Genomic DNA, 19,316 nt, shown 5'->3' with positions numbered 1-19,316 from the left:
TCCCCTGATGAAATACTACTCCTCCGCCCCGTGTTGACGACTGTAAAGTGAAGAACTTATTTATTAGCATAGATGCAAGGACAGGTTATCCCTGAACCATTTCATTGCACACCAGCCCTCCTTCCATTATTCCCATAAATGTACAGCGTCATGAGGCGTTTTTTTAAATGCAGCGTCTCTCTCACACACACACAGACACACAGACACCACACATGTACATATACATACATTACACACTGTGTCTTTCATTTCACCTCCCCTGGAATGAGAGACCTGTTGACCTGAAACATAAAGCTTTAATTGTGGTGATGGAGTGCGGCCCTGTGATGACAGAGGCCAAAGGAATCACTCTTACAGCAGGGTCACTGTGTCATTAATGAATGAGGAGAGAGAAGCACACTCACAGCACAGTGGCAGAGACACGCTGAAGATCCTGTGAGAAGTTCTAGATTGTTCTTGTGACTTTCTAAAGTGAACTTAGACAATAACAAACAGGACTGTCAACTTGTTACACTCTTGTGATCGGCGTGATATTGCTTCCATGCTAACTGGTTTCTAATTGGTACTTTTTTTTTTATCCGCAGACAATTTTGAAAATTCATTATGAGAATGAGATGTTGATGACACTGTTTCACTGGCAGTGTGTGCCACAGAAGTCTGCCTGTTGCCCAGTGTATCTACTTGAAACTAATGCCATTTTAAGGCCAAGCCAAATTGGTTTTTGCCAAGGTTTTAGATGGAGTGGAGCAGAGCTGCTTCAGGGGCAAGGGCAAAAATTAGAGATGCACTGTTCCAACTTTTCTGGTTCTGATACAGACACCTGGGCTTTGGGTATCGACTGTTACCGATCTGATACTAGTGTTAAATAATAACCTGCGTACCCTACTGTGGGATAAGACTGGTAATGTTTTGGGTAAAAGGCAAAAATTGAGTATAGAGACTTACTAAAGTTAATATTTATTTAAACTATTTAAAATTTAAATGCTTACCAACAAAACAAAGCTTCAAAATATACACAAGTTCTATGGATGGCCCATGCACCATGGATTGGCCCCTTCCCACCAATACAGAACCAGCTTTAAGGGACACCAATACACCAATACTGGATACCCAAAACCAGGATCAGTATCGGTGCATCCCTAGCAAAAACAAAAAAGGCCCATCCTCAAATGTCTAATAAACACAGTTCAGGCATTTGGGAGTCCTCCCCTTAAAAAAATGAGCATTAAATTTACTTCTAAAATGTAATTCCCAGCAGCATGGTGAATGTTTTCGTGGCCATTTGTGGTGGGAGATCAATTATATAAAAAGAAAACATATAATATGTAATTAAAACATATTAATTCAACTCTCTGCATAAAGCTTGATATATTATTTTAAAGAGTGAAGTTAAAGTTCTTTATCATTTATCAGATATTAAATGAACTGATTATAGGTCTAAATGAAAAAAGACTTCTTTGGGCGCTAAACTTGACTCACAACCTTGTGGCACAACCAGGTATGAAAAAAAAGTAAGTTATACCAATAGCAAAAGGGCAGATCATCACAATATACTTGCCCAAAGGACATCCAGACATCCTCCTTTACATTAAGTTCACCAGAAGAGCATCCAGAGGGTACTTTTTAGAACATTTTATTGACTCGAAGAGCATCCAGAGGACACTTCATCCCATTTTGTCCAACGAAAGGAGATCCAAAGTACACTTTCTTTACATTTTGTCCCCTGTAGGAGCATCCACAGGCTTTGTTTCACATTAAACCGACAGGAGAAGCATCCAAAGAGCTCTATTCTACGTGTTATACACTGGAAAGCCTTTCACAAGAACTACTTTTATGTGTTTACCACCATAAGGGCTCTGTCTCCTCATTTTTTATTTCGTTTTTCTATGACTATTCTTTATTTTTATTTCATTTTATTTTTCTGTATATTTTTTGTATCTTTGAGTATTCTATATCTTAACTTTCTCTAGATTCTATTCGATCTTAAAGAATGTACAGCGAGTAATTATTTTCTTGTTAATTGTTGCACCAACACACCAAGTCAAATTCCTTGTATGTGCAATTGTACTAGGCAATAAACTTGATTCTGATTCTGATTTAGTATTGGGCCATCTCTGAGTGTGGAATCCTCTCTCTGAAGTTCACTGCCAGAGTGAAGCAGAGCCTACCATGTCTAACAATACTGACATTTCAGCTCAGTCTCCTACCCAATAAGCAAAATGTTAAGGAGGAATAATTTAATTCCTTGGTATTAAACGTGTATTAACATTATGTACACCAAAAGATCCAAATACAGCCTGATATGATTGTATTGTTTCAAATAATCAAGCTCTCTCCAATACTCCATATATCAGCAGCTGTACCAGCACAGTGCTTCATAATTTTTAAGAAATTGGTTTTACCACACCCACGGTGCTCACTGACTTTCCATTAGTCCTCTAACTTTTTACAACAGAGACTTCAGTTTCATGTCAGGACTAATCAGTCCACTGTTAGGAAGTTCTGGACTCAGGCAACGTTTAAGCAGTTACCAAATGCTGAGTCAGGATGTGTCTACTTAATAGAGGTGGGATAACAGAGCTATCCTGCTCTACCAAATGTTGTGCTCCAGCTCAGTGTCTCGGGGCTCTGTTTGATAATTACCCTGCTAATGAGAGTAAGGGGGGCCAGATCAAATCAGTCCAGATAATGGGGGTTAAGTGAATTGTAAAGACCAGAATGTCCGTCTGTATTCTTCTGATGCACTAATTACTGTTCAGCATGGCTAACACAAGGCCATATCATGATCCTCATTGTTGTTGCTCTCTCCAGAAGAAAAGAGAGCGGAGAGACTTACATGAAGATCAGGATCTGAGAGGTATCAAATGTCAGGCGGGAACAAAAGATTCAAGGGAATATTTCATGCCAGGCCAGATCGAATGTGAAATATGATACACAAGGCCTGCACATGCTCCTGCATACAATAGCCAGTCCTTTTGCAAGACCTCTGATCCATGCCTGTCAATCATGGATTAAACCTGCTCGCTGAAATCAGTAGCCACACAGTTCCTTTGGAAAAGCCATCAATAATGGAAAAAGCTAGAGAAGAAGAGACAAGTAGACAACCTAGTTATGATGCATTAACCATGAGAGGGTCTCCCTGCCTTGTCTTCCCTTCCTGCTCACAGGAAACAGGAATAGATGGAAATGAGTCCGGGTAAAGACAGAAAGCAGGTGCTCTGGCATCGCAGAAAGGCCGGGGATTGATCGGGGGAAATGGAGAAGAGGCTGTGGGCACTAACCGAGGTCTGGGCCACCGGCCAGAGCGGACACAGCTGCACAATTCCCACTGTCCTCGCCAGGTCTGGTGGCGAGGCGCCTCCATCTTGCGCTCTGTGTGTCTAACACGCTTGATCTGCCAAGTGCTCCTTTTTAATTAACTACTCTATACTGCTGCATAATTACTGCTCTAACCTTCCCTAATCAGTCGCTCGCTGGTGCATACCATATTTTCCTGCCCTTGTTCATTACCTGAATGCATCCCTAATGTAAAGCCAGCAGACGAGTCAGCGCTTACCGTTTCAGACAGCAGAGAGCAAGTGGAGCTCTGCTTTGTCTAACTTTGGCACCAACTTGAAACACGAGCCGAGTCGCAGACAAACACTAGTGGAAATATTTTACGAGATGCTATTGTGTGAAAGGTGTTTACTTGCTGCTTCTGTTTGGATGTTTTCTCCAGCTTGTGCACGCTCTGTCTCTATAATCAGGCAGCTGTATCACAGGAAACCAACATAATTGTATGCTTTCTTTTCCATTCAGCCCATTTCAGTGTGAAGTGTGAAAGTATCTACTGTTGTCTTGGTTACATCTTCTTCTTGTCTTTTCTGCCTCTAAAAATAACACTGAGGGCTCTGAACTCAGAGGAAGCCCCTGTTGGTATGAGTCAACAGTTGGAACACGGTGTAGAGCAGCAAGTAGCAGAAATGAATGACAGAGTGGAAAAGAAGGACTTTTGGATCCTGGTGAAAGAACGTCTCATCACCTGTATTGATCCAGATTAGAGGGTAAAGTTTGGACACAAGAGATTAATCTGAACCTTCCCGTCAACTGTATCAATAATGAGGCTTAGTGAGTAAACTTAAACCTCCAGTGCATTAGTAAACAAATACACAGGGCGACATGACACATTGGCATGTGATTCCCATACCTGCGGCAGCCTGACCTTCTCTTAAGCCGCTGCATGAGCAATATGACACGAGGAACCTGTGGATATGGATTCCAGGGTCTTGCTGCTGATCCTGGCTGGCAGGTTGGATTAAAGACAGAATTTTAACTGCATTTTGTACTGGGTTGGTCTGTTTTTAGAGTCTGTGTTTACACTGAATGTGTTGTTCAACCTGCTTTAGGGGAAACAAAGGCTAACTAGCATACAGACTGATCAAGCAGCTATACAATGAATGTCAAATCAGGTGACAAGGTAACACAACAATACAACAATAGCTTGATTGCAGGTTTAAATGTTGTTTTAATTCAGTATATAATGCAAATAAGTCTTCAAAGCTAACCCAGCTTTAATCATTAAAAGCCAAATATATATCAACGTTACACCTGTAAATGAATGTACTTAAAGATAACACATTAAAAGCAAGTGTTAAGGAGTATTAACAGGGATAATCTGCTTTCACATTTGGACAAAACAGCCAAAACACCACTCTTGCCCTGTTTCCTGCTCTATCTGCAGTCCCCTCCTATACCACAAAAGGCATGAAAAAGCCCCAAAAGTATCTTTTAAAAAAGATTAGCTCAGCTTTGTCCACAGGGAGCAACATCATCAACACAAATCACAAGTTTATCCCAGGAGCTCTAAATTTAATCAGTTGTTTGGTCATTTACAAAAGGTTAAACTAAAAATTAAAAATATTCACCATCATCAGAATACAAAAAAATATGTAGATTTTCTAAAATTCCTTAATACTTTTAAGCTTATTACTAGAAATACAGATGTTTGGAATTTTTGAAAAGTAATTTATTTGAATCCGTAAGCTTGGGCTAATATGTGCATATTATCTATTGACTGTCTGTAAAACACATCTTAATAGTTATTAAGCTTTAGGCAAATAACAGTACAGATCTAATAATTTGAAAGATGATAAAGGCCATCAAATTTAAAGTATAAAGTCTTACGTTCATGAGAAATAAGTTTTAATCATACATTATTAAAGATTTGTTTTTATTTATTTATTTATTCATTTTTAAATCATAACTTTGCAAAAACAATTGTCCATTTAAACTCAATCTTTGGAATCTCAAATTTTACTCCTCTGTACTTAGGCTCCCTAATACTACATGGTATGACCCCACTTAATGTCAAGAAGTGACTTTGGAATACAGCAATATTAAACGATCTGCCAATCACATGCTAACAAAAGCATCAATTAGCTGAATCCAAATATGTGAGGCTAGATGTGACCTGTGACCCCTGTATAAAGTTATTTATTTTTTCTTCAACATGTCGTGCACCAAAAAGCATGTGGGATTATAAGACTGAAAATTTACTCTGGAAACTTTGTGTACTGTTTTTCCAAGACCAAATGAGTGTTTGTGTTGAACAATGAGAGAACACAGTTCAAACACAATCCTGAACCCACAAAATAAACACTTTAGCACTTATTAAGCACTTGCTATAGCTTTAAACTGAATTTGCTCAACAGTTAAATTTTACGCCCCATCTACAGAAGCCAGAGTCCTTGAAGAAGGTCAAAACGGTTCAAATCTGACCCACACCTTCTGTCATCACCTGTTCTTCCTTTCTAGTTTTTCTTCTCTATCCACTGTCCTACCCCTAAACTGAAAGCATGAAAGAGCCCCATTAAATAAAAGGTGTCCTCTGTCACTGTGTACAGGAACATCTGAGCATGCTCTGAAGTAACCTGTTTTACAGCCTTTTCAAGGTAATCACACAGCGAAACACACATGCAGGTGCTCTAAAGCAAATATGTTTACACACAGTGTAAACAGAGTGTGAGACACAACCGCATGCAGGATTTTCATTTCATTTATCAACATGCACCTGCAGCAGCATGGAAAATTAAATATGTATTAGACATATTCATTTTAAAGATCATAGGAACTACATGTTCTTTTATCTTGCATGTTTTTGCTGCTTTGCATGTAAAAACATGCAAAGCAGCAGTAAACATGCCTTAACCATAGCGGTTGCTGCATCCTGCAGAGAGGCTGCTCCCAGCGTTCCCTCTGGGAGATGTAACTGCCTGTCTGGGATGGGCGGGTGATGTCACTGATGCTTTCCGGTGCACTGCCCCTGTAATGGAGTCAATTTAGCTTCATGCTGAGCCATTTCGGTCCAGCCTCACCCCATGAAGGACACATTAGTCCCCCCAACTCCCCGCCCTCCATCCCACCATCTCTCGTTTCTTTTTCTCATCTCGTGCTTTCACTTCTTGCTGCTTCCTCTGATCTCGCTCTCTCCACGCCTCTTCTTCTTTATATCTTCCATTTCACATTTACATCTTTTTTCCAATGCTACAGTCCATCAGCTTTTTCCATATCTCAGCCCATCAATACCTCCTCTACTATCTGGGCTGGCCATAACTATGTCCCACTCTGTTTCCAGAGAAGCATTTTTACGTGATGGTCTCATAAAAACAGCATCAAATAGTCGTTTTTTGATACTAGTCAGAGGAATTTAAAGTACAGATAGGGAATGTGAAAAACACATTCACACAAATACAACGTGGCATGAGAGTGTATTTTGGAATGAAGTAAACATCCCTTTCACTGGGTTTCTGTGTCTTGGAAGCACTTGTGTGGGAGTGTGTTGTTTAAACACCCCACTATCTGAAGCAAACACTCCTCTTGCCTCTTTTTGAAGCCGCTTCAACTTTAACCCCAGACAAGTTACACATTCTCTCTCAATGTTTTCTCTGTTTTTACTAGAAGCATAAACACACATTGCAATCCGTCACAGTCATTCCCTCTCTGTATCTCCAGAGATATGCTGTATAATTTACTTTTTTTTCCTCTGCTCCGGCCAGAGCTCAACAAGCCCTTGAACACAAACTCACACCACTCACGACCCAGCCTCCAACTACATCCCCTCTATCTCTGCCTCCTGCATGACCACACAAAGAAGGGATTAAGTTATCAGGATGATAAAGTGATATCCATACACTTCTGGAGCTGCGCTAAATTTGACTTGTCACAGTGGAAACTGCACTTTAAATAGCCCACTCTGTGTTTATGCCAGATTAGTACCAGGGCATGGACGGCTCACTTGCTAATTTGCCTAAATTGTCTTACCCGGTGGCGTCAGATTATGTGGTGTGATGACTTGCACTCTTCCTGCACGGGCCTTTGGGCTTGTTGCGCTGAGTTCAATGAGGGGGAGAGGATAAATACACACAGGAACGAGAAATTCAGGCCGTGATTTGTTGCAAAAAATAGCAACAATAGTGTGAAACATTAAAATGCAGCATAAACTATTATTTTGGATGATTGAGGCTACATGCTGTGTCCACCACAGGGGAGGAGTAAAACACAGGGCAGTTTTCTTCGCTGGAAACAGGAGCTGAGGATGGTGGGTGGGCGTGTGGGTGGAAGCAAATAGAAGCCAGAAAAAAAGGGATTGACATCAAGCGAGGGATAAAGAAGAGAAAAATAGATAAAGTAGCAGACTGGAATGAAATGAGAGGAATTGAAACAGGATTTAAAGAATTGATGCCCTGCTGTTTTATGGCATCAATAATGGACTGGGTGCAGGTAAAGTGGATCACTGCCCTGAATGCAAGATTAGAAATTCCCTTATGTGTAGAAATTTAAGCGACCAAGTCCCAGAGTGAACCTAACACCTTGACTTTGCTCAGGTTTGCTGTTTGTACTGCTGCGCATTATCTCTTGTCACACTTTCAGCCCAGTCAGCTGAATGCAAATGTGTCTCTTACTGTATACAAACAAAGATACAAGCTTTGAACTTCAAAACAGAGGTGCCATGACTGCTTGGGTGAAAGAGAGTTCAAAGTGGAGCGGAGATGCTGTGAATTGGCCTCAAGCACCGCCTGAAATGTGTTGACGTGTTTTGGCAAGTCAAACATCAGAACAAGTTAGCCCCGTGGGCTCAATAAATAGCTTGACGACATGACATCGACTGCAAAGAGAAGCCAAAACATTAAGAGGTTCCACTACTGGCTGGCTGCAGCAAAGAGCATGCAGCCCACCTGCTCCATGTCAACAGGTGAGATATGGTTCAAAGTTTAAATCGAAACACATGTCAAATAAACTTTGTTTAGAGATTTTTAAAGAGTTCTATACTCTGATAGTTAACTTCTTTTCTGTTTATTTGGGGCTTTTAAAAATGAGTATAACACAGACTGACACCAGCACAAGAGTTACTGAAGTTTCTATTATTAAAAAACCTCAAGTCTATTTTTCTTTGGACTGAATCAACCCTGAATTAAATTTGTTTTATGAATTTTATGAAGGATTTCTCTCATTATTTTGGAGAGCAGAATGGGTGGGACATTATTAACAAACTGCTCAAATATCACCAGCACAGCATCTTACATGTCAGGTATATTGGCTTCACTTTTTTCCAGTGTGATAGTGAAATCGATGAATGGCCTCCATTCTATCCGTTTTTAAGACACCATCCTACACTCTAAATAAGGTCACATGCTCAATATGTTAGCACCCATTAATGGGGATTTTGAGGTGGGGACGCCTTGACCATCTGTAGTTGGCATCCAAAAAATTAACTAGTTTTAGATGAATAACTATCAACACTAGTCTGATGCCAGTAGTGTTTCTGAAAAAGCAAAGTGTCAGTGGTCAATATTTTTAAGCAATATGTTTTTTTTATTGCATTTGAATCAAAGAGCATTTGCAAACACTTAAGTCTCATTACTTGGATTGAATCAGTGTAAGAATTGAAAATCAGGATATCACTCAGTAGAAAGGGGATTGCTATACATCCACAAAGGGATAGAAAAACATACAGTCTGTCTTTGTTGCTTCTAGAAAGAGCAGAGAGTAACATGTGCTTTGCAAACGTGGTGCACCTCAAGGCGTGGGTTGAACACACATGGCCATTAAACATTTACCCCAATCTGCTGTGACCAGGAGAAGCAGGGCGGGGAGAGCCAAATACAACATTATTTCATTTGACAGCATTATTGATGAAAGCCTTGGATCGAAGCAAACATCAAATAAATAGAGTTAGGAAATTATTTAGGGACTATTGATTGCACCTCAGTGGTGTGTTTTTCCACCTTGTTCAGTCTTCTCTGTGGTGGAGGAACAAAAACTCGAAGAAGATATGAGGAGGAAGGAAAGAAAAGAGGAGAGAAGGAGAGGAGATGAGCCCAGAGGCTATCTGTGAAATCTTTTGGATCGCAGCCATGTTCCTGTTATGGAGTCAGAGTCACAACCTACATCGAAGTGGTTTCCCCCGCGAAGCTGGGACTACCACACTTTTATTTTTTTATTCCTCTGCAGTCTGTTACTCTGACACATAGTAGCTCATCCCTCTCTTTCACTGTACGTTTTCTATGATACATTTTCTCCATTCAAACTCCCTGTTTCTGTCTGTGAGCACTTTGTTGCAATTCAAGTACACTACCATGGCTATCAATATTTCATATCAAAGTACATCTCCCGCACTGACTTCTCCTTTAGATACCATTCACTGTGGCTGCTGGATGCATCTGAGTGCTTTGTCAGAGCTCAGCGTAGAGATCGGGTTGATAAGATTGGAGATTTCATTACCATACCATTGTAGCTGATGAAAAAAAAAAAACCTCTCCGTGCAAAGTGTTCATTCAACCAGGGCTCATGTTTAATCTAAAGGACTGAGATTTTGTTTGGCATTTGCTATTGAGATGCTATTAAATATATTCTTATGAATGGAGCTGCAGAGCACTGGAGGTGCAGAGTGCTTTGCATGATGCTGTCCATGCAATGTTCTACATGAGTGGCTTCACTGTGCTGCATTGGCACTCTTACACAAGCATGCACACATGCACATGCTCTGTACAGACATGTATGCAGCATGCACTAATGTAATCTGCAGGCTGTGTACTCTGCATCTTTCAGTGCCGGGACCTGTGGGGACCAATAGGGAAGGCACTTAGGCTCTGTGTCTGCAGGCATGTATGCAGCCCACCTGAGCAGGCAGAAATACACGCCACAGATACAAACATGTACAAATAAAACAAAACCTTCTGGCTGGCGAGTTTACTTTGTGAAATATGAAAGTGTGTTTGGCTCAAGAAGAAGTTCTCATAAATTACTTCAGCCCAACCAAAAAATGTATTAGTAGAAGATGTTTCTGGGGCAAAGGTATCATTCAGTATGCTAAAGGTGCGGCTCTTCAGACACTTTCTCAAAATCACAGAAAGATGATGGAGACACCATAATAAGCAGGCATGGTCTAACATGTGACATCACCCATTTTTTCCTGATTTGGAGTTTTGAAGCTATCGTCAACATTGACCATATTGGAGATGCTTAACTTAATCTAGTTTAGTTCAAGTTTGCATGAGGTAAAGAGGTGGGCCCTTAGCCTTTTTGCTAAAAGCTACAAGTCAGTCAAGTCAGCCGCGTCATTACATGAACACAACTCATATATTTATTAACTCTTAAAATATTGAGTTATAAAAACACAACCATGATGTAAACATTTTAGTTTTGCTTTAAACAAAATCCTCTTTTAGCTTTTTGTGTAGTTATGTTTGCCAACCTCAAGCTAAATCTCGAGATCTTTTTAGCTCTCTGGCACAGACTGCATAATTTTAGACCCGATGTTACCATTTGAGTGACAGCATAACAGCAGACCTTTCCACATTATGAGACCGAAACAGCTTTGTACCACAGCTCCGCCATTATTATGCCTTTTTACTTTTGTATTGATATCACAGCAGTGTAACATTTGTGCCCCAGTGTGTTTTTAAGGCAGTGCAGAACCATAAGATGTACTGACACAGCAGGGGCTCACCAGGAACTAGGGCTGGGATGATATACTATTCTTGCGATTCAATTCTGTTACGATTTTTGGGGTGCCAATTCTATTTAAATTCAAGTTCTTCAATATTTACGATTTTTGCAATTTTTAATTTTTTAAACCAGACCATGTAAAAACCTGAAATTATGGTGATAATGTCTACAGACTAAATCAGGAGACATATTTTCTGATAAAATGCACGTCACGGGAGTCAGAGAGAAACATTTCTCTCTCTGCTGGAGAAAAGTGGTAACTTTTTTTCCAATCCAGATTATAAACGAAGAATGAAATGAAGAATTTGAATTTGAAAAAAAGAGCTTTTGACAAAGGATCCCAATTTTTATGGTGTCAAACAAAAAATCCTGATACATCAATTTTCGTTTTTTTTCCTCCCACCCCTAGCAGTAAAGGCTAGTGACTACAATGCTGGTTTTGGGTCCAATACTTCTTCTCTCAGCTATGTTTTGGTTTCCACCAGTTTCAGAATAAGAAGTCAAGATGTTCAGACACTAAATCTCTGGGTGTTTCTCAGTTAATGCTTTCTCTCCACATTACTATACTTTTTTGTTAGTGTTTTTATTTTACATTTGATTTTTTAGATTAGAAAATGTCTTTACTGTCCCAGTTTGGGTAATTTGATTCGCAACAAAAGTCAAAAACCAAATTCATACCATAAAAACAATACGGTTCAACACATAAAAACATAGATATGAATAGTACATGTCATCAGGTGAGTTATCATGACTAAATATGTAGCCTACAGTGCAAGGAAACACCTAAAGCTCATTCAGAAACCCTACAGCTGAGTGATCAAATGATCTGAGATATCTGTTGGATTTGGCCCTCTTAAGGAAGGTATACCTCTGTCCAGCTTACTCAGCATACAGAGGGTGATGTGGGTCAGCTAAGATGACCTTTGCCCTCTGAATGGCTCTCAGAAGGTAAAGGTCATCTTCAGTTTATTTATTTTTCAAATATTCCAAAACATTTAAAACATCATGTGTGAACTTAAAAAAGGAACTGTAGCCACACTTTTCTGCAGCAGTAAAGTTTTTGATTAAATTTGATTTTCTCTTTTCTAAGCTTTATCTACTTTTTATTTAAAACGTAAACACTTTTTTACTTTTAGCCTAGAGTTCTTTGATTTGGTGGGATTCATCTTTAGATCATGGTAGTGATGTATAATTCACAGGCCAACACGCCCTGAAGTAAACCCTGCTTCACCCTGCCTCTGCTCTCACTCTAAAAAAGACAGACACTTACAAAATTAACATCTTTCATTAAGTCATCTGAGAAGTTGAACCTTTAAACCGTTACGTTCTCACAATAAAAATTATCACCATGACCAGTGGACTCTCCCTCTGCTGGTCATTGAAAAGAATGGAAGTTAAGACACTTTTTTGACTTAGTGTTTCTTTGGAGGAAACTGATGCTGCTTTGTAAACAAGCCTGATGAAACCATGTTTGAATCTGAACAGCAGTACATTTTTGAACCACGTCCACCTCCACCTGTCCCTTTCCTCCTATTCTGTCCCCTTCTCAGTCTGGACACGGAGAAGCCAATCCCTCCGGATTAGGATGTGAACCCCGGCAATCCACAGTGTCCCTCAACAAGTTTAGCCCTCCCCCCTTAAGCCTCTGCTTGGCTTTCTATTAGATGGGTTAAACAGACAGCCGTTTTAATGAGCCCGCCTCTGGACTTGTTTAGTCTTAATCTGATATATGGCAGCGATGCTAATTGATTCGCCATCGTCATGAGCATGTGATTGTTACGATGACAGACAAGCAGGATGTCACAGCTGACACAGGGCTGTTAATTTCTGTCCTCAGACTCTGTGGTGTCGTCAGAGGAGATTAGGGAGCAGCACATCAGGTTGGGGGTGTGTCCACCTGTCAGTCAGACGGACGGGAGGCCGGATTTATACCTCTCCACACCACAGTTAATCCCAGCAGGGGGACAAGACTCAGGCGTTCAATTAGGAAGAGTAATTTGTGGAAATTTCTTGCTTTCCGTGAGATGAATTACTCTGCTGTGATTAAATCAGGGCTCCTTTTAAACAACCAGAAAAGTGAACATTGTTAAATGAATATTTATCAACTTTTTAAACTATTTCACATAAACAGAATTCCTTTCCTGCAACTTTCCACTGCATGAGAGTGCACTGTTTGTCCAGAGACATTCCTCCAAATCTAAGGAGATCCAAGTGCTTTGTGAAGCAGTTAATCTGCTAAAAACATACAAAACATAAAAGATGAGAATCTCAGAAATAGATAAATGATGATGTTGGTGTTAAATAAATCAACCAAGAGTCAGCAAAAATTTAGATTACCATCAGTCTTTTGATGCATACATAATTCCACGCCTTCATGAAAATGAAACAGACACCATGTTGTCTTTTTCGTCTTTCATCTTTCTTGTTTGACTTCTCCTCCGTCAGAGCTCTCTCTGCATATACAAGTGCGCTTAAGACTGCTTAAAATTCCAATTACTGTTCCTTTTAAGACGTCTTTTCTCATACACACACACATGCACAAAGAGCCAAAAAGGTCATCCTGAAAGAGGAATTTAACACAGATTAAAGGCCAGGGCTTCTTCAGCTGTGACACGTGAAGAAAGGGAATAAATACATATTGAAGTAATAACAGTGGAGATGAATCACGCATCCTGGGAGGATGAATCACTGCCGTACCCGATTTAATGCTTCACAATATAATCCGCATTAGCTTTTACCCATTCACAAAGCAGATATGTGTATAAATGAAACCTCCTAATCTCTCATTGTATTCCCCTGGACTAAGCGCTGAGGAGAAAATCTAGATTTCCAGGTTTTATTCTCCACATGATTACACATTGTTGCTTACTTAACGTGTTGTAATGTGGCCAGACTGGTTGTCTAGTTGGTATTTTTAGAAGTGAGACTCACTGTACAGCTGCCTCTAAGTGTTGAGCATTTTTAATGCTAAGCTTTATGATGTCTGTCTGTTGCAAAGATTACTTTTATAGCAGCATAAATGTAGTTTTAAAGCAGCATGAATATGATCCAAATAGACCAAGAATACTTATTAGAGACGCGGGGAACAACCACTCAAAGAGGCGAGAATAGCAACACTGGAAACGTGACAAAGGCCGGCACTACTTTGCCTTGAATCACCTGTCATCCATCAGCATTATTACTGTTATTCCCTTTCAGACACTATGTTCAATACTGAGGAACAGGAGGTGAAACTAAGGATGCAGCCTAACAGGCAGCCTTAGATACCGTCACGCTACTTGAAGAAGGATTTATTGCAAAACAAGTATACTTTAGAAATCTTTAGCAGAGCTTGTGCCAGAAACAGAAGCCAGCATCACTAAGTCTGGATGTAACTCTGAGTAGGCTTGGCTGAATCATTTGCGAGCACATATAACAAATTAAACACAAGTAGGTGAAGTTCAAAAGATACTTTTATACAGAGAGAAGGAGGAAGGACACTTAAAAAAGGACACAAGTGATTCTGGAGCAAGGGTGAGTGATTAAAAGAAGCTACTGGAAGATGATAAAGGGCAGAAAAGAGGAGGTAAACAAGCATATTTCTCATAACAGATGCAGATAATAGAAGAAGGGCATAAAGAGAGTCAACTTTATAGTGAGTCACTGAAGGTGAATCATGAACAGGCATAAAGGAAAGAGCTAAACTGCTGTGAAAGAAGCACAAAGTTCAGGAAAATAAATAAAAGAATCCAGACATAGATGCATAATATGTGCCGGAGCAGAGGGAGTAAAAGAGCAAATATTAGACACATGCAAGAACGCAAGTGTGCTCAGTCAGTGGTGTGTGTTGGTCAGCTCTTAAGTGTACATGCTACACAGCACCGTACTCTGAAATACAAAGAGACAGGTGGAGACTTGAGCACACCGGTCAATACCTGGGAGTTATCCTATCGATTGGCAAGGCTTCAACCAAATGTCATCACCCAACAGACTCAAATCTGCCCTGATCCTGCAGTGATGGAGGACAGATCCCATGTAAGCTGACAGCACCATATAAAAACACAGGAAAATATGTGCTGTGATGCGTGTGACAGCTTCAAGAAAGGAGAGCAGAAACTCGTGCACAGCTTTTTGACCTCTAACTGAATCAGACATTAAAATGCTCATAAACCAAGAAAAACACAAATCTGAGACCCTGGTTCTTTGGCCCTTTGCTGGGCTTCCTGTCATTGACACATGGTCACATGGTGTGGGTGTTGTCGTCACTGTGTGCCCTCAAGCTAGCCAGGTCCTTTTCCTCCAATGGCAGTAAGCTGATTACAATCACACTGGGGAGCTAAATGACTGTATCAATGCCTCTTGTCACCTCGACCGACCAGACGCACAGATGGACTTTTCCAGTTGAAGGCACATTTAGCGATGTGTTGACTGTTTTACTCGTTTTATGAATGGCTTGGATGTGAACTGAATGGGAAAGGTAGAGTGGGGCTGAAAAGAAAAGGTCGTCAGTCTTGTGAAATAATTTGCACAGCAGCTGTTGGGGGAATTAAAGCTGTGACCTTTGGGTTCCAAAGAGGTTTTAGTAAATGGCAGAGATCCTGCTGTCTAAAGAAACGGCACTGAATAAGGTGTGTCAATCAATCTGTTCAGTAATTTCATTTTTTAAGCAAGCGTGAACTTTTTATTCATAATGACACACCACTGTGTTTTGGTCATCTACTAACGCCTGCATCTAAATATCTGCTTTTAATTTGTATGCACTTCAATGTTTTCAGGGCTCAGTATCTCAAGCACACAGTCATTTCCAGCATCAGCAGTTTTGCGCAGCTGCTCACACTCTTTTCTTTGGCTGGTCAGTCAAAATTAAGAAAAAGCAACACCAACTAGGATTAACCAACACGACAAGAATGGTGGCAACACATGGAACAACTAGCCACTTTAATTTTGCCAATGCTATGACACAGATTCAACCAAATGTTGTTACATTTTCTCTATAGAATGGCGTCTAAAACAGCAAACATGAAGCAAACAGAGTATTTTAAAACACATTTAATTGTCACGGCCACTGGAGGCACAAGTTCCTGTGTAGCTGCTGCTTTTTGAGTTAAATAGGTTGCTATAGAGACAATTAAATTGAATCAGATTGCTTATTTGTTAACTCATAAAATTAATTCAGTAAATTATTAGACAATATATTTTTTATGTTGTCCAGTCCATTAAGTTTGTTGACTGGAACATGCAGCATGAAATAATTTTAGCTGAAGGCTAAAAACTGTCTCTTCAGTTCTGGTTTTCTCCATGATGTGCCTTCTGTGAGATGAAAGCTTATTGTAGACATCAGTATGAATCAAGGACTATTTACTGACCGGCAGTTGCATCCTGGGAGAACTTGAGCAGAACTGTCTGAAATTGAGGTTGAAAATGCTGCCAGCACTGAAAAATGTGTTTGGTGGACACAGGCCCTTTATCTCAAATGACTTATTTTGTGCCACTCTGTTGTGGGACTAAAAATTGTTCTTAGGAATATGACATACGTATAACAGTTATATTTCAAAGATAAAGCACAGTGGTAACAGAGAGATTAAAATAATGCTATAGTAGGGGCACGACCTCAGAGCCTTGTACCTGTAGCAACAGGCTGCATGCTAACATGTTAGCATCTCAAAAACACAAATGCTAGTATTCATAAGTAAAAAACTTTGCTACAGTCACCTGAATTTAGCTTGTTGGTCTTGTTTACGTCATCAAATTGCAATTCTGTTCTATTTTTATTTCCTTTTATCATTTTCTGAATACTTCCATATTATTTTGACTGTTATTGTATTTATTTTATTTTTATTTTTCTATTTTATTAATTTATTTTTTGACTATTATGTAAAATTACCTTTATATTTGTAAGTTCAAGAATAACTCTTTATAAGATCATTATTTAATTATCTAACGGTACAGCAATACTGTTGTAGGGATGGGGGAAGGGGGGAAATAGGGTTGTATTGTGCTCATGTAATTCCATCTGTATACTCCTATGTATGATTTGAATATGTCAATAAAAATACTTTGAGAAAAAAAAAATTGCGATTCTGTTGAAATTACCCAAAACTGGTTACTGGTCTTTGCATCATGTTTGGGGATATGAGGGCAGAAAAAAGATCACTGAGAGCACATTTTTCATTTACATCCACAGGCAAGCTAACACCTGCTAGTTAGTGGCTAACACAAAGTAAACAGCATCGATGGGAATGTTAGTTTTGCAGGTTTCTTAATAAATAATGGAAAAATAGAAATAAACTTGGACAAGTCATTCATTTTGGCTCTACTGGTGATGCTAGCCAAAAGCGGGGAAAGCTAAAACACTCTAGACATGATAGATCAGCCAGATCACGAGCAGCAGCAATAAAAGCACTTTTTGGCTCACATCTCAAGAAAATCTGAGCAAGGAAACTCTTGAAATAGCAAAAATATTGTATCCCCTGCCACAGGCATAAATACTTTAATACTGTGCTGAAACTTTTATGACTGAGTTTGAGGATACACTATCCCAGATGAACTTTTTTCTGGATGAATGTCAGATAAACTGAAATTTAAGGTGCATCCAGGCATTTGAAGCAGTGCTGAGTTACTGTGGTCAGCACTGTGGAGCTCCTGTGGCTCAGTAGAAGACACAGGAGGCCCACACACACACACAAAACACACGCACACACAAGCAACAAAGAGCAGGAGACATAATAATAATTTCTTCTGTTGCTTCCTGGGGTGTAGGAAGACAGCAAACAGCTGGCAGCACGGCCAACAGTGACGCCAAGAGCGTGATGACACCAGAGAGAAGCGATGTATGAAGTTGGAGGCCGTCCAGGAGAGGAGCTAAAACAGGAAAAGGGAGAAAACTAAAAGCAGGAGGACGAGAAGGTGGCTGGTAATGAGAGGGAAGTGAGAAAAAAAGCTTTGCCCACTCACAAAACTCAAGATTTTTCTCTCAGTCTCCATGTGGCAACTGACAACATGCAGCTTCAGCCTTTTTTCAACCTCCCACTGATCCACATTATCTGACTCTTTCCTCTTACACATCCTCAGAGGCTTCTTCTTAAAGCAGAGGTTTTTAATTAATCTCTCATATCCCTGCAACACCAAGGCCCTGCTCTGCTGCTTTGGCTCCAGAGACCCTCTGATCGGCGTCAAGAAAGGCGAGACACTATTCTTCTTCTTTTTTTTTCTCTCACATCAAGACATACTTAACTTTAAGAATCTGTTTCTTTATTTTCTCTGTGCTCAAACAGACGAGAGCAGATTTTTCCGTCTAGGCGCAATTAAAAGTGAGAGTATTTTCCACGCTCATCATATCACAGCAGCGGCTGCAAAGAGTATGACTGTGTGAGCTCATTTGAGCACTCTGCCACACAATAGGAGGTAATTTCAGTGTCACTGAGAACTACTGAAGCATTGTTGGGAGTGACACAAACAGAAAAATTAGCGAAAACACTCCAACACAGAGGAAACTATCCCAGTGAGGGCTGAACCATACCAATGATGCACAGCACAAGTGTTTCCCCGAACATTTGCATTCGGGTTGGTTTGTGGGGGCTGAGCTACCAGCTGCTCTGCCTCTAACACAGCCTGTATAGAGATGAATTGCTCCCTGGGTGTCGATAAGTCACCATAGCACACTGCAGTCACCATGGAAACTACACAAACACAGCATTTCTGAGGACACAAGTAAAATTAAGTTGTTTACACGTGCCTTTTTTTCATTTAGAGAGCTCCTGGAAGGGGTTTTCTAGGTTAGAGAAGATCGAGAGCCCTCCAAAGGATATCCCCTTTTGTTATTGAGGATTCTCAGAGTGTCATCCATCAGATTGTTCAGATTGTCACAGGATTTAGTGCATGTAAAGCAGCCAGATGTATAAAGAAGCAGAGCTCCTCAGTGCAACAGAAAGTGGAAACACCTGAGGAAGCACTTCTTCGACCTGCGCTAGTAAATCATAAACATGACTGATATAGAGCCAAATGTAGAAACACCCACAATGAATACCAATGCACTCTCATATCACTGCTTCAATGATGGAGCGGTGAGCAGGATCACAAATCAGCTTTTTCACCCCAAGAGTAAATAAAAACAGGAGTGTGAAGGAGAAGGAAAACAGAGAGCAGAGGCTGCAGGAAGTCAGAGGTTTAGGAGGAAACGCACAATGAAAAAAATCCAAAGAGAGGCTTTGAAGGCAGCTTGGGTGGCGAAGAGAGAATGCAGAAAAGGTGAAGCATAATAAAAGAGAGATGGCACAGAGGGGAGTGAAGGAGACAACAGTGTGGCACTCACTGTGTCGTGGCACACACAGAAAGCTGGCTCAGCAGTATCT

At 40.2% G+C, this 19,316-nt stretch overlaps 1 protein-coding gene and 1 long non-coding RNA gene across 2 annotated transcripts in view; one reads left to right on the top strand and one right to left on the bottom strand.

Moving 5' to 3' along the window:
* LOC141807259 (uncharacterized) overlaps positions 1-18,080 on the top strand; it is a 93,061-nt gene extending 74,981 nt beyond the window's left edge. The window contains exon 4 of the long non-coding RNA XR_012599836.1: positions 17,725-18,080. This is a non-coding gene — a long non-coding RNA (uncharacterized LOC141807259). The remainder of the gene's footprint in view (positions 1-17,724) is intronic.
* kcnb2b (potassium voltage-gated channel subfamily B member 2b) overlaps positions 1-19,316 on the bottom strand; it is a 104,894-nt gene that overhangs the window by 72,498 nt on the left and 13,080 nt on the right. The window lies entirely within an intron of this gene.

This window comes from Halichoeres trimaculatus, unplaced genomic scaffold (assembly GCF_033239565.1).
Source record: "Halichoeres trimaculatus isolate MK-OKI-2021-1 unplaced genomic scaffold, fHalTri1.1 fHalTri1_scaffold_18, whole genome shotgun sequence".
Lineage (NCBI taxonomy): Eukaryota > Metazoa > Chordata > Actinopteri > Labriformes > Labridae > Halichoeres > Halichoeres trimaculatus.
This window is presented reverse-complemented; position numbering and strand designations above follow the sequence as displayed.